General features: G+C 43.6%; 1 long non-coding RNA gene across 1 annotated transcript; it reads right to left on the bottom strand.

Moving 5' to 3' along the window:
• Positions 1 to 2,793: 2,793 nt before the first annotated feature.
• Positions 2,794 to 5,833, bottom strand: LOC120676571. Its single transcript, XR_005675879.1, has 2 exons — positions 4,008 to 5,833; positions 2,794 to 3,032 (listed from the first exon to the last, which is right to left on the bottom strand). It is a non-coding gene; the product is annotated as an uncharacterized LOC120676571 (long non-coding RNA).
• Between the last annotated feature and the right edge of the window lie 657 nt (positions 5,834 to 6,490).

Here is a 6,490-nt window from a genome sequence, read left to right as displayed (position 1 = left end):
GATTTTTATTTTCACTTGCAAATTTGCAGCAGCACCACCACCACCACCAACAACATAGCCTTTTATCGCAAGTAAGTTGGGGTAAGTTAGAGATGAAACCTAAAGAAACATAGGTCACAATTTAGGCACGATGATAGCTAGTCTCCAAACACTTTACTTGCAATTTTGCAAAAGTATGTAAAATAATTTTTACCTAATTTCTTGAGCATGGGGTCTAACTGCCTCAGTATTTTTAATGGTACGGATCCAATTTTCTCCATTTTTATTGAAGATGAGGCCCCAGATTGGCCTGATCTAAATGAGCTAGCTCGGTCAAATTTTGTTACTAATAACTTTAAATTAAACCTCAAATTCACTTTACAATACTTACTGACAGTAATCTCAGACTTCGGTTCGAAAATTATGAACATGCCATTTTTCATTTTGCAGCCACTAGTACCTTTATTTATGTCAAAAGGTCCGGTCCATCTCGTCACTACCTAATATGATTAGCAGAGTAAAAAAGAGTTAACTTTTGGAACAAGTGAGAGGCAAGTGCGACTACTCGTGGCTGTGTTTTCCCCCTTTTGAATTGGTTACCTAAGGCTGACCAGCGGAGGGAGCAAGAACAAATTTGTTCCCTCCTCGTTTCCCACGCCCTCTCTGCCTACGGTGCCAAACAGTACATCTACAGTGTCAAACAATGTATTTGCTCCCTCCACTGTGGACAGTCTAACGTAAGCCAGAGTAAAGACCCAGCATTATGCAACATGGCGGGTGGCGGACTGAAAGGGGAATTCAAACATTTGTTTGGAACGTATCCGCAAATTTCCCTTGCACTCCTTGCCTCCTTGGCGCAGCTAGCCATCGTCTGCACGAGTCTTTCACGCAGACTGCCTCGTGACTGGTCAAAAGCAGAAGCACCGTACCAGTACCAGTGCCACAGCCCACAGCACGTATGCTGGGCATGCCGTTGACAAGTCAACCACCGGCTTCTACAGTGCTCCTACGTGGATTAACCTACTCCCTTAATTATCTGCCGATTAAGACATGGAGCCATTCAGATTGCCATCTAAAAGTATCATCTTCGCCTACCCAAACAAATCTGGTTATTAGGCGTGCGATCAGACCTAATCCCCACCCATCCGTCTCGGTGCGAGCTCAACGGATCGAAATCGAACCAGATGAGGTCACGCCGCGATGCCAATCGCCCAACTAATCGGCGCCTGACCGCCGCGCGCCATGGCTGCCGGCCTGTCGCGGCCGCACGGTGAAGTCAGGTGAGGTGAAGGCGACCCCGTGCCACTGGTGGGGCGCCGCCCCGCGCCGCGCGGGCGGGCGGCGGGCACGCGGAAGAAAAGGACCCTCGTGCGAAGGAATGGGCGCGGGGCGCGCGGCCGCGCTCGACGGCGGAGCCACGCGCGCCGCGGGAGGGCGGGGTCCCTCTCGGTCGGGCAGATCGCGTCGAGCGCACGGCACCGTGCGGGCGCCTTTTCCTCTCCTGGGCTGGTGTGGTGTGTGGTTGGGTCGGCGCGGTCGTCTGACGGAGCAGCTAGGACGAGACGACGAGTGGACGACCGGTGGGGGCGGCGTGGCGTCGTGCGGCGCCACCCCCACCGGTCCCGCGCCGCCATCGCGGGCTGCCCGAGGGTGGAACTGGAAACACAACGGCGTGCAAGAGAGTAACGTGACATCGCTACACATACGCACATGCAGTGGCGGATGCAGGATTGGAGACGGGGGCTAAAACAATAGAGATGTTAATTTGCATGAAGATTTAATGATGATTTGAGACTTTTACTACAATAATTAAAAGGTGATTAGCTGCTCCAGGGGACTGGAGCCCCCCAGCCCCCTTTTAGATTCGCCACTGCGTACAGGAGCGCGCGTCACGGCTCACGGGTGTTTGTGAGCGTGACGGGATAGGAGGAACGCGAGAGGGTGTTTAAAGAGCTAGCGTACAATACCTTTGCCGAGGCAGCCGGCCGGATGGTGATCGGCGCCGCTCGCCGAGTGCGCTGGGCAGGCCCAACGGCGTCAGGGGCATCCCCGTCAAACCGGAAGCCCAGTGCGGAATATTAAGATGAGGCTCTTGGTGACCCTAGCGGCAGGGGCATCAAGGCGTCGTCCGAGAGTGGCTGTGGTCCGTGGGTGTCTCACGACTCACACGAGCAACCAGCATCGGCGAGTTGACACAGCGACCGCCAAGCGCGAGTCTGCTCCGCCTCCGTGCGGCATGAATGTCAGTGTGCGACAGAAGACGAAGCGGTGTCGGTCTTGCCTTCGGTGTCAGCGATTGTCTGATCATGTCAAGCGCCGCCGCGGCCGCCGTGTGGAAGTCTGGGCATCAGGCGATCGATAATTGGGAATACAACGTGTGACTTCTGAGTGCAATGTGGATCTCATTTTGGTACGAGTTGGGCTAGAAATTGACAAAATTGGAGCATCCTATATTACGAATATAGAATATATAAGATATACTTCATATTTGGAGACTACTACACGGAGAGGCCTCTCCGTTTAGCGTTAGGTGGAGAGCTCTCCACTTTCCATTTTTATATAGCCACGTTAGACGAAAATGGAAAATAATTCCACCTCCCCTCGCCACGATGCACACACCTGTTTCGCGTAAAAAATGAGCGTGCCTTCCTCTGCACGTCTCTGCTGCTGCTACGTTGACCGTTTAATAATCTAACATAAAACTACGGATCTGCCACAGCTGCTGCAGTGCTAATATTGTACCCATGACGACAACATTCCTAGGCATAAATCAAGACAAAAATAAGAACAATAGAATGCCAAACACCATAGAGATAGAAAAAGCATCAGCTCGGGGAGCAAGCATAACCATGTACTGATACTTTTAAAACCATCATAAAAAGGTACTTACAAATTCAACTATTTTGATGCAGATGTAGGGTAAAATAACTAGAGCATCACAGTAAGCTATGCACATGTTGTTAGCTTTTTAAAGATACTAAAATTTCTAGCATGAGCTGAAATTGCTTATTGTTTCAGTCCGTTCAAGTTGTCCACTCACACATTGCGAAGACCTGTATTAAGAAAAGAACATGAGAACGTGTTATTATCCATGACATACCAAGCTTAGTGCAAAATTAAGCACACATACCAAGTAACATCTTCTGCAATGCAGGTTATTTCAAATTACCTACACTATTATGGAAAATAGGAACATATTACTTTGTTTATCATGTAAACTATAGAAATGTTACTTTCTAATTCACGCAGATAGTTTCAAGTTACTTCCTATGTCCAAAAAAATAGCGAGAAAGTTATTTTCTATCATGTGCGAATCGAGATAAGTAATTTCCTAGTTTCACATAAATAGTGCCAAGTTAATTTCTCTGTACACCAATATTTTGAGAAAATTACTTCCTTTCTAATGCAAAATTAGGATCAAGTTACTTCATGTCGCATATGAACTATTGATAAATTACTTTCTAATTCACATAAACCGTGTCAAGTTACTTCCTATTATGTGCAAATCAGGGACAAGTTACTTCCAATCTCATGTTGATAAATGCATAAAATTTACTTCCTATGTGCTGCAAATCAGGGGCAAGTTACTTTCTAATCCATGTCAAGTTACTTTCTAACTCATGTCAATAAAATATAAGTTACTTTCTAAACTAGATTTGTAGTGACAGGTTCAATGCCAATTCAAAATACAAAAAAGGAATGAGCTACATCCTATTTTTGTTAAATCGGAGGATAAATAAAATCACAACAAAGCTACTGCTAACACTATTTATTCGGATTTTGTAATTTTTTAATCATACATAATCAGTTGATGAATAAAAAAGCAGGCATGGTAAAAGATCATCTGCATGTAATTGTTATTCTCCACGTAAATGCAAAGTTCCATAAGAATCACAACATAAAAATTCTCTAAGCGTTAAAATAACTGATGCATTAGTAGTACCTAAAACTAAACATATCGATTGCAAGAAGTATGAACAAAGCAAAATTAAAGTGATCATAGGTGGAAGTATATGCTTGGTAGATACCTAATGAATATGCGCCAACCACTAAGTGTCAAGAACTCTTCCACGATTTGCACCAAAATTAAAGAGGAGCTAAATAAAGACTTTTGAACGGAACTGCACTAGCTGCACCTACAAAAAATAGTCATGAGCAAGCACATACTTTACAAAAAAAATATACAATATCATTTGGAAAGATGTGGCTGGCTGGCTGCAGTACGAGAAGATTGGTGAGTGACTGGAATTTATGTTTTTCATGTTTTCCAAAAAAAATTAATAGAAGGAAGCATTAGTGAAAGGTTAGTTATCATGTCATTTGAATAGCCACAAAAATAACTCCCCTCTAGATTGAATTGAGAAGTTACTTCCTATAATGTTCAGATCATTTACAAATTACTTTTCTTTTGCATGTGAATATTGAAAGATACTTCCTTGTTCATGTAAATACTGACAATTTACATTTTAGCAAAGAAATTAATATTGTAGATCACAAATACTATTAGTGACAGATTAACTTTTGAAAATACAGATAAATCTATATACGGCTAACATCAAAAGTTCTCTGTTAAAATGGTATAAAAAGTCCACGCACATATAAAACATATCATATCATTATCCATGGGTAATGTTTGGCACTGGAGAAAATTCAGAGAAACATAGTTCTGAATAAGAAAAGGTATCTAAATTACTTGTCTGCTTGCTAATTGCACCTAACAAAGCATAAAGTTCAAACAATTGGGAAAAAATAAGTGATCAATGACAAGAAGGTTAACTTAGTATACCATAATTGGAAAACTACAAATTTGAAAAATTATAGGTCAATGTGTAGAACAAAGCCAATCCAGTTTGATTAGTAATAAACAACTCTATATATGTAGACCATTTGGTAACTTCAAACTGATTCACACCGAACAAAACAGATCCATATACTAAACCCAAATACCAAGGAAATAATTGTAAAAATAGGACTGCAAACATTGACCACTCATGATTTTGCCAGAGTTGAGTGTTAGATGCTGAACAAATAAAACATAGTTAATATGGCCAGTTACTCCTAAACATAACGTAATATAAGATTTGATTTCATCATCCAATCTAGATGAGCGTTAGCAAAAAATTGTAGACTACATTAAGCAGGAAACCCTAGAGGAAAGTAGGCAGAACAAAATCAACATCTGGGATAATGAAAAGGAGATGAACATGTCATACATAGACTAGCATGAAGTAGGTTGACCGATTTCAACCAGTGGAATGATGTTGCAGAAATCACCCCGGCGCCTGGTCGAAGCCGCTCCTTCATGTGTAACCTGACCGGAGGCGGAAACTCCCCTAGATCTGGTGTGGAATAGCAGAGATCCACCACCACCGCGCGTCGCCTTGTCTTGGCGCGGTGCGGCGCGTCGACTCCGCGCTTGCCGCACATCACCTCCCTTGGCGCGGTACGGCACGACGAAACAAGTCGGATCCGCTCGCCGCGCGTAGGCCGTAAGGTCGCCTCATCGTGGTACGGCACGCCGGCTCCGCCTCACCTCCCTTCTGCGTGGTGCTGCGCGTCGAAGACCGTCGGCGAGGAACGGTGTGTGGACTCCGCTCGGCGAGGAGCGACGCGTCACCTCCGCTGTCCGGGCATCGCCTCCCTCGCCCCCAATCTCACTGGGGCAGGAATGGTTGGGGAAACGTGATTGGGGAGAGAGAGGAGCGAAATGGAATCGCTTCTCGCGTCCGCCGCTCAAGCCTGAAGCGCTCAAAATCAATTTGGACTCCGCTCTCATGTCCGATGGGTCCCAAGTTCAGAAAAAACATGTGCGCATAGGATGGACCTGTGATTAGGTGGGCTCTCGTGATAAGAGTAAACAGAGAGCCCTCTCCATGTATGATACGCCTTCATATTTTGGGGCCCTTCAGATTTGGTGGCTCTGTGCGGTCACGCAGCCTGCACAGGACCAATGACGCCCCTGAGTGGCGTAGCTCACCGTGCGTACATCCGCTTCTAGCTTCGGTAGCAGTTTTTTAGGAAAAGTTTATCTTACACCCTTGAACTATCATAAATTAATTTTCAACAAATAACTACAAAAACTGGTTAACGAAGGTCATCAAATTGTCGAAATCGAACAAAATTAGCTTTTTGGGTGGTTTCAAAGATGATATTCTATTTTATGAAAGATAAAAATATATAAGGTTAAACTAAAAATTTATAGGAAATTCATTTTAAATAATACGAAACAGGTGCTAATATTTTTCTAAAAGTGTAACCAGTCTTTTGGCATTCTACTTGTCAGTTATTCGCATCCGAATTTTTCATGTTTCTGTTACGTTTTTTAGAAAGAATTTTGTACTAGTTTCATTTTTTCTGAAATAAATTAGTTCTTATTTTTTATATCTAATTATTTTTAAATTTTTTGTTAAAAAACTATCTCTAAAACCATCCAAAGGACCAAACTTATCCGGTTGCTACTGTTGGATGTTGCTGTTTGATTTTGTAGTTAAAGTTTGAAAATTAAATTTTA

Source organism: Panicum virgatum, chromosome 5N, assembly GCF_016808335.1.
Source record: "Panicum virgatum strain AP13 chromosome 5N, P.virgatum_v5, whole genome shotgun sequence".
Lineage (NCBI taxonomy): Eukaryota > Viridiplantae > Streptophyta > Magnoliopsida > Poales > Poaceae > Panicum > Panicum virgatum.
Note: the sequence above shows the minus strand (reverse complement) of the source record. Positions and strands in the feature narration are given on the sequence as shown.